The sequence below is a fragment of the Callithrix jacchus genome, chromosome 2 (assembly GCF_049354715.1).
Source record: "Callithrix jacchus isolate 240 chromosome 2, calJac240_pri, whole genome shotgun sequence".
In the NCBI taxonomy this organism is placed as follows: domain Eukaryota; kingdom Metazoa; phylum Chordata; class Mammalia; order Primates; family Cebidae; genus Callithrix; species Callithrix jacchus.
The window spans coordinates 113,744,978-113,755,010 of NC_133503.1; positions in this window are offsets into that span (position 1 = coordinate 113,744,978).

The following is a 10,033-nucleotide window of genomic DNA, read 5'->3' on the forward strand; positions in this document are numbered from 1 at the left end:
GGGCGTGATTGGATCCTGAACATATCTAGCATGAAGAGCTAAGAAGAATTTTCACATCAAAATTAGTAGATAGTCAGAAATGTGAACAAAAATGTATGAAAAAGTCAGGTAGGAATGCACATAAAAAGGCAGCAAAGTCGTGACCATGGGTGAGTCTGCTAAGAGAAAATACAGTGTAAAAAGAGAAAGAGGCTGAAGGAGCTTATGTTTTGGGGAACGAGACAAAGAAAAGAGAGCCAGAGAAGTCAGGGTCGGGGGAGGATTATAAGAACATGACACAGAAGCCAAAGAAAGTGAGTTTCATGAAAGAGCGGTGGGGGGTGGGGGGGGGGTCAGGAGACACAAATGAAAGGTGAGTGAGGTTGGTGACTGAGAAAAACTTGTTGAATTGGACGATGCAGATCACACCTCTGAGAGAAACTGCTTAACTTCAGGGGTGGGCAAAGGCTGAAACCACACTGCAGAGAGCTAAGGGGGCAGACGGCAGAAGTGAAGCTGTTGGTAGAATCTGTAGAGGTTCTAACTTAGAGGCTCTGTAGCTGACAGAGGGCAAATGGGTGCGTGGGGTGCAGGAAGCGGCTGATTGGGGAGCAAGCCTTGGAGGGTGCGCAGGGAATGGGAAGGTGGGGGCAGGGGGCAAACTTAGGGCACAGTGGTGGATTCAGAGAAGAGAGATTTGAGAGGATAGTGCAGCTTGATCTTTCTGCTAAAAGAAGAAATGCTTACGTAAAAAAAAAAAGTGGATCATAAAGTTCCAAGAAACAAAAGTTAACATAGCAAGTGTGCAACTTTTAGTTATGCCCTGTTCGACCCAGATATGGTTAAGAGTAAAAGAGGTAGCTCTGAAAGGTCCAAGGCATGTGGGTAGGAAGTAACAGCAAGATGGCAGAGGGACAGGAAAGGTCAAAATGAGACCTTTTCTTGGGGATGGGCCCAGAGAATGGTGCAGGGAGGGTCTTGTAAGGAGCACTCCTCTTCCTTCTTAATCTCTCAGTTGCCTCATATCCTTGGAATGAGGCACATGAAAAATAATCTCTAGGCAATCATAGTGGCTGCAGAGAAGGTTACCCTGTTGCCATCAAGAAAAGATCAGCTTAAAATGAAACAACAGAGGTCCTTAAAACTCATTCACTACTACAGGTCAACCATTCACCAGACAATGATGGAATTTTTTAATGCCCTTTATTCATAACCACTGTAATTTCAGGGAGTTTCTGTTATAAGTTCCAGAGCGCATAGCTAGCTTTGACACACTGAAATATTTGCTAATAGCTGCCTTCTGATTTTCTTTGGCTGCTTGGGTTAGACTGATTGCCAGGCCATCTTTACCTGGTTGGCAGCCTCAATTTCACTAATAAGAAAGCAAGTTTATTTACTTATTTATTTATATGATTATTTATTGGAAAAGTTTACTTTTCATTGAGATAGCACTTGGGTAGTAAGGTCTTGCCACTGAAGAACTTACAGTATCACCTTTTGTAAAGATTGATTTAGACTGGGCACGGTGGCTGATGCCTGCAATCCCAGCACTTTAGGAAGCTGCCTTACTGAAGCATCCATGTGTTTATTACCTCAATAATATGAAGATGTCTCCACGGAAAACCTGCACTGATGCTACCTGCTTCTGAATGCCACAGCAGGTGATAAGACCAGTAGATTAGAGGCACAGGCCTTTGTTCATACCTTCTTTGTTGTGGAGTGATCAGATGCCTTATTTGTGAGAATTGATGAAAAGATTTTTGGCAGTTCAAAGAACTGTCAGGAAGGCTGTAGAAACAGACTTACAAACTTCTAGGGGACAATACCTACAATTTGGCCACAGAATCACAAAGGCAAGGTTTTGACCTTGTAATGACTGCTTTCTTCAATTGGTAGAGGCTTCTGCCTACACAATGTTAAAAAGAAGAAGAAGAAGAAGGAGGAGGAGGAAGAGGAGGAGGAGGAGGAGGAGGAGGAGGAGGAGGAGGAGGAGGAGGAGGAGGAGGAGGAAAAGAAAGCTCTACATGAAGATTGTTACCTGTGTTGCTCACTTGTAAACTGAAGTCACACATATACTGCATTGGATTGACAGAGCTAAGTTACATGTCTGCAATTTGGTTATAATGGAGGCAGGGGACCTACAAGTGAGGTAATCATTTAAAAGATGAAAAACAGCAACCAACTGACAAATGTGCATTCGTTCCCCCTTTTATTTCACTCCCTGGATTCTAACCAACTCCTTCTCATGGAAGTCTTCCAGAAACCAACTCTTTCTCAAGGAAACCTTCCTAGACCCCTAATACTCAGTTGGGTTACCAGATAGTAATATCATAAGGGTGGGGCCCATATCTTTTTTGTTCAGTACTTTATTTTGGTATCTAATACAGTGAGCTTGGCACACAGTAGTTGCTAAATAATTTTAGCTGAATGAATGTGAGACTAGTTCTTCACCTCTGTAAATTCAGCCTTAATATCACCACCACAAACAACAATGCAGGACTAATTTATAATTATAAAATAATTATTTATATTTATAAATACACATCCTGTGAAACCCATTCTGATTATAAATTAATAGACAGGGCTTGGCGTGGTGGTTCATGCCTGTAATCCCAGCACTTTGGGAGGCTGCGGTGGGTGGATCACCTTAGATCAGGAGTTCCATGCCTGGCCAACTTGGTGAAACTCGCTCTCTACTAAAAGTACCAAAATTAGCCAGGCGTGGTCTCACATACCTGTAATCCCAGCTACTCAGGAGGCCTAGGCAGAATTGCTTGAGACAGAGGTCGTCGTGAGTCAAAATCACACCACTGTGCTCCAGCCTGGTCAACAGAGTGAGACTCTGTCTCAAAAATAAATAAATCAGTCAAAATTGATTAGTTAATTAATAGACAGTATTAACAGATTGGTAGACAACATGTATTTTGGGGCCCTATTTTATCTCAATACAAAATGGTATGCCATTCACTCTAGCCCAGCCCAAGCGCAGGGCAGGTAGTATGCTAAGTATTATTTTATACCAGTTGGAGTGGATTTTAAATATCATGTATGAAAAATCTTCCTCAAATGTTAACATAGCCTGCTTGACCTTATTGATTTTATTAGGCTGACATCAAGAGGTCAAGAGTCAGAGGTGCCAGCCAAAATTGATAATGCCACAAGTACTACCAGGCTTGCTTAGCAGTTAACAAATAACTTTGATATATGTTATATCATTGATCTTAAGAACAATTCTCTACGGAAATCAGGGGAGGTATTACAGATGAGAAAACAGAAGCTCAATGAGGTTAAGTGATTTGTCGAGGTCTTAACCGTGACTAGATGAAAGGCCAAGGCAGGATCTAGCCTCTCAGCTCTATCCTGGGCGTTCCCCACATTGCACTGTGCAACCAGTGTGACATTGAGGCTCAGGTCATCCTAATTCTGGAAAGACAAAGCAGGGATTTATGAACCCACAGAGGAGAATGGTCTTCTTTGGTTCAGCCAATCTAGTATACCAGCAAAAACAGTCTGGAAGCCTGAGGCAGTGCTTTGGGCAAAATAACTGTTCCATCAACTCAACCTGTACTCACAGAGCATCGGCTTGTTGGGAACATGAGGGTAAATGTAGCCCCCTGCTGTGCTTGCACCCTGTTTTCCGGGGTTGGGGGGTTGGCACTGTGGAAGGGAGGCTTTCCATTGACAGCCCCAAGTACAGACCAGGATGGACAAAAAGGACACTTTTATGTGGCTCAGCGACCCAATTCAACAAACAGCACAGATGCCTAACAAACGAAGGCCTGTGCTAGTTACTTGGGGATATGGAGAGGAAAAGAACATGTCTGTTGTTCTGTGTGTGTGTGTGTGTGTGTGTGTGTGTCTGTGTGTGTGTGTGTCTCTGTGTGTGTCTGTGTCTGTGTGTGTTTGTGTGTGTGTGTGTGTGTGTTTGTGTGTGGTAGGGGCTGCTGTAACATAAGCTTCACCTTTTTCTTCTGGAATTGTAGCACCCAATATCATGTTTTGAAGAAACAATCTTCAGAGCCAGGCTTCTTAAAACTCTTTTTCAATGTTGCATTTTGTGTTTGCCTATGAACCAAGAACACAGGGAAGTTTTAAAATGACGAGAATGCCTTGCTGATGTCCACACTGTTACTCTTCCTTTTTCTCACTTTTATTCCTTGCTGGGCTTCTATTATGGACATGAAATTTTAGCTACAGTACCAATTTATATACATACCATGATTAATCCAACCTAGGGTGTACTCTGGGCTCTATAAAGGCAGCAGGTAGAACACGTACAATGCTGATGGGGTGGAGGGCATTGTCATGTATTTGACCTTCAGTACTGAAGACAAATACTGTCACCCAAATTTAGGGTTCAGAGAAATCTTAGACACATTCAATATTCTTTGGCACAAATCCCCAAGTTGAATGGCTGTCACTGATCACTAAGTAATTAGTCCAAGGTTATCAGGTACAATTATAGTGTGGAATAATTTACAATGGCCAGGCGAGGTGGCTCACAAAGTAATTCCAGCACTTTGGGAGGCCGAGGCAGGTGGATCACTTGAGGTCAGCCTGGCCAACATAGTGAAACTCCACCTCTACTAAAAATACAAAAATTAGCCAGGTGTGGTGGCAGGTTCCTGTAATCCCAGCTATTCAGGAGGCTGAGGCAGGAGAATGGCTTGAATCCAAGAGACGGAGCTGACAGTGAGCCAAGATGGCACCACCACACTCCAGCATTTCAGCCTGGGCAACAGAGCAAAACTCCATCTCAAAAAAAAAAAAAAGTGGCTCAATGTTCGCTGTAACCAAATTAATCAGATATAAATCATCTCGTATTGTGGCCTAACGGCAAAGCCATGCTGGTAGAATCCACAGTTCAGCCTCTTTGCCCCTCCAAGCTGCTGTTCATTGAGCTTGCTTCCTTAGGTCCCTGACATCGCCCTTGCTATATGACCCATTTGGAACATATTTAGAAAACATGATCTTCGTTTTATCCTTTGTACATGATTCTTGGTACTTTCCCTCTGGCCCTGCTTTTCTTCTTTTTTACCCTCTACCCTGCCCCTTGGACCTGCCATCTAGGCCTGGACACAAAATATGTATGTTTAGGCAGAATTAGAAAAGCCTAAATACAAAACTTTTTTCTCATCCAAGCTGTAGCTTTTAAATTTAAGGCTATTTTGAAAGTTAATGACAAGTAATCCTTTATGATGGCTGTGGTTCTATCCCTAACTCAAAAGGAAGAGGCATAGATTATAAAGTGGCAATTAAACATACAGACTCTGGAGGCAGACTACCTAGATTTGAAACTCATATCTGTATTTCTTGGCTATGTAACCTTGGGAAAGTCACTTAATTTCTCCATGCTCAGTCTCCTTATCTTTAAAATGGGAATGATGATAACACCCATGCTTTATGGGTTGTATTAGCAGTACCACCTTATTTATTAATTTTTAGTTTTCTACTTCATTATACTAAAATACTGAGAGTTTTCTATGGGCGAGGCCTTTTTCTAGATGCTGAGGATAAAATTATCACAAGATGAAGTTTTTGCCCTCAAGATGATTGCTTCCTAAGTACTTAACTAGGGGGAAAAGTCAAACAAAAATGCAGTAAAAACTCAGTGTGACAGGTGTGTGCTAGGAGTAAGACAAGGTAAGAAGCTTTAAGAGCACATAGGATGCTGACCTAACTCGGCCCTGGGGGATCAGGGAAGGCTTCTTTGAGAAAGTGGCATTGATGCTAAATCCTGAAAGATGAGAAGCAGTTAAATTGGTGAAGAGTGGAGGTCACATCCAAAGCAAAGAGAAGAGCAGAGGCAGAGGCCAAAGGCAGAACAAAGTATAGGAGACATTTGCGGGGGGCGGGGGGGGATGGGAAACCAGGGAAGTAGTTCAGTGGAATGACTGTGATGGGGCATGAATTTGAAAGATCTACAAAGATGAGGCTCAGAAGTAGGAACCCAACTGAGAGCATCAGGATGCAGAAAGCCAGACAAGCACCAGGGATATGGAGAGAAGGAGAAGGGGAGAAGTGGATGGTCGGTGCCCACAAAGTCCAGGAAGAGACAGCAGATGGAGAACCAGCAGACAAGTGCAACGGGTAAAATGTTGGTATTTGGATCAGAAAGCCAGCAGTGCCAATTTGATATGGTATCAAGTGAGAGAGACCAGTGAAGACAGACACCCAGTGAGAACTGTGCCAGAAGTGGGGAGAAGGAAAATGGACCAAGCATGATTGCAGGGGCCAGTCATGAATCTATGGCCAAAGGCTAGTTAATGGGATAAGGCCCCCAAAGCCAGAGCAGAAGCAGCCGGAAGCAGCAGCAAAATTGATATAAGCAATTATCGAGAACAGTGAACTAGTTCTAGCTCCATAAATGTTCTTAAGGACAGGATGGCTGCCAAGATATGAGGCAGGGTTTGAAGGAAAGCGGCAGTTGGTGCCAAATTGCTCAAACATCATTGTACTGAAACATACTTATATCTCAAAAATGCAAATAATTTGTTTCTTTCAAACTAATATTCTTCAAGTGTTTGCTCAAAATATATTTATAGGAAAGGTCAACTCTTGCATGTAAGAGGAAATAGTCTTTCTTCTGTCATCTCAGCATTTGGTCATGGCTGCACACAGTCATTCTCAACATTGCAATTAACAAGACCCCCACATATACACATATGCGTGTGCATGTGTATGTGTGCATATATATTTGCGTAAATTATCTGAGAACTGAAAATTCCCTTCCCCTACATCTTTCTATTCCCTTTTACCTACAAGACCAAGAAGGAGATGTCGTGGGACTCAGACTCCCTCTTGACTGTGAAATCAGATCTAAGGGTGACTCAGGCTGTCAAGTAAGTGGGAGAGAAATGGAAATGATCCAATGGTGGCCAGAGTTCTGCTGCAATTGCCTCTGATGGTGAGCTAAAGTTTTCAAAGTGTCATCACCCTTTTCTTTGGAGCAAAGTGCCTGGTTTCTGTACGTCATGGAAAGGAACAGACAGTCTTTACTGTCAAATCACAGGGTGCTATGCAATCGCTGGGGAAGCTCCACAGAGAATGTCCATCTGGTTCCACTGCTGCCCACCCACCTGGGGTTTTTTTCTCCAAAATTTTTCTGCGACACAGTTGTCTCAACTGTGAGAGATAGACAATGTAGCCTGTGAAAGTAGTTTTGACAGAATCACTGTTTACACTGTAAGCTCAGTTTCATGGATATTCAACTCTGCAACATCTATTCTTTTAGCACATTCCTTATCATTAACTGAAAGTGTGTTTGTTTGTTTGTTTTTACAGGCTGTAAGGCTTACATTTGTTGTCATTATACTAATGCTGCAACCATAGTCTGTTCTCCCAGAGAGTGTTTCTTTAATGCTAATTATCTCATCCATGACTGGTAAGGAGGAGGCTGAGGTCAGTGGAAGTCATGTAGGTTTATGCAATTTCCCCCAACATGTTAATGCTTTAAAGCCATTATTGTCAAGCTTTCTCACTAACATAGAGGAAGCTTCACAATATATTAAGCCTTTAAGATAAAAGCTATGTGTTCTGCAGAAATGCCTTTCATTTGTGTAAAATGTGGTTTACTTAGTGGCTTGAAAAACTGCTAGATTTTCTATATGGGGAGTTTCAAGAAAAGAGGATGCCTGAAGATATTTCTCTCATGCTAAAAAGAAAATTCATTATTAAAAAGGGGGCTACCCTTGGGTTGTATTTTAAGTTTTCGTTAAACTTATTTCTATGGAAGTGACTCTTTCAAGGACATTCATTTTAAAAGAAAAATAAAGCATGACTCCCTGGTAAAAGGCCACAAAGGTTGGAATGACTAAAATTTTATGGCAAATGCCCGTGGAAATTTAACCACAATAGCATAACTTCTTACTAGGATTCTAACTGGTTGTGTTAGAAGCTTGATTTCAAAGTTGTATTGGATTTAAATATCCTATCATTAATGCTATTTTTCCTAAAGACCCTATTATTTTCAGTGTGCAATTTTTCCAAAATGTGAAGTGTTCCAGGGACGCATATGGTATTATTGTAAGATGCCTATACTTGGCATTTGAACAAAGAAAACAAAAAGAAAATTAAGAGTGCTTAGTTTTTCTTTCTTTTTTTTTTAACACTAGCCTTCAATGATTTGCATGCATAGACCTGCCCAATGTGATTCCTTTATACATCCAGATCAAATTATGGACTGTAGACCACTTCACGTATGTTTACATGCTTGAAGTATCTATTGAATCATAAATGTAGTACTTCTTTGCAGCATTGACTGCAATTTCATATTGACATTTGCCAGATAGATACTGCTAAGTGTTTCGCATGATCATCTCACTGGATTCTCATAACAGATTTAGGAGTTTGATACTATCATCCATATTTTATAGATAAGAAAACTAAAGTTTAAAATTAAATAAATAGCTCAATAGCATAACGCTCTCTCTCTCTCTCTCTCTCTTTCTCTCTGTTTTTTTTTTTTTTTTTTAATTCAAGATTTGAGAGGGAGGAAGATGGTTAAAACAAGATTATTTGACTCAGAACCAAGTCAGAAATGGCTGTGTTCACAGATTTCTTCCATTGTGGTGACATCTTTCAAAACCCATCTTTTTCCTGTCTTTATAAATGAATGTTTCTTCCTCTGTGGGCACAAAGGCAATTGCTACCACTATTAAGAGCAAGTAGTATTTTGTTCACTTTTCTAAGCTGCAGAAAAGTCATCATCCTTTTATTTTTTAGAACTTTTAAATCGCCTAAGGTTGAAGGTTGATTAATCATACTTGCAACTGTGTGTCCTGCTACCTTAGGTACTCTGCTCACAAAAGAAATTTAAAACACTACATAAAGAGGGTAATCTTTCCAAAGCTATAGCTCACTGTGAGTCCCAAATTCTCATCTGCCACTGGCCTGTGTGAAAAAATGAGTTTTGCCTTTCTAAGTTTATTTCCTATTTTATGATGTGTATACATACACGTCATAAAATTACAATGTTCCTTCCTTCCTGGGAGAGGATGGTTTCATTGGGCCAAATTAAGTTGATCGTAGCTGTCCTCTTACCTAAGAGGTGCTTTTATATCTCCCAGTTCTTGGCATTTGTTCATCTGTACACACTGCTAACTAGAGATAAATATACAAGGCATTAATATTGACTTTTGGAATAATGTTTTTGAACTTGGTAGTGTACCTAAGGCAAGTTTGGCCTCTCTGTCTTGGAACCATATAATTAGATTTACCTGCAGATTTCTCATCTCTTTCCACTATAGTGTAGATCCTGGTCTTTCCTTTCTTCTGCCCTCAGGATGTTTCAAACCTGGGCAGAAAGCAAACAACCTCTCCCCTGGGATCAATGGCCACAATATTATCTTTAGAGAACAAAGGTTGGCGATTCCTTTGTCAGGAATTTTTGGACCTAAAGGCTCATTTATTCTTTTTGGTTTTAGCAGAGCCTCTGGTCTTGATCCCTTGTATGCCTACTTCTACATTTGTTGAATGAATGGACAAGTGCATGTACTGCCAGCTCAGTCCAGTCTCCCAAGCCTGCCCTGTAGTGAATCCAGAGGCATGATTTTTAGCAACCCAAGAGAAGGGTCTTAATAAAATATCCTAGAAAATCAAATTTAAAGTCATCTACAGTCTACTACTTGTCATTCTCCCTCATTGTGGGTAGAGTACACTCATTTTTCATGGTGGATGAACCATCAGTTAATTTAAAACAGTTTAGCCATGAAAATTCCTGTAGCATGTGCAGAATTCAGATTAAATTTAGGGCAATAATAATTCCCTGCCAAGAGAAAATGAATATATTCATCAAGGTACTTCATTGGAAAAGTAACTGAGTCACCATTTCTATTCACATTACCATCTGAACATTGTGAAGCAAAACTAAAAACTATGGGATTTTAAAATGGTTTTTTGAAAAGTCTATTTTAATTGTCAGCCTTGAATATAGGACTTTGCATCTAAAATGTTGTTCTTTCAAAAGTAGGAAAGTACTAAATTCATGGAAAATGATACCATTTTCATTGTTGTTAAATAGGGAGAGTATCTCCTGTCCTTAAATTTTAACTAG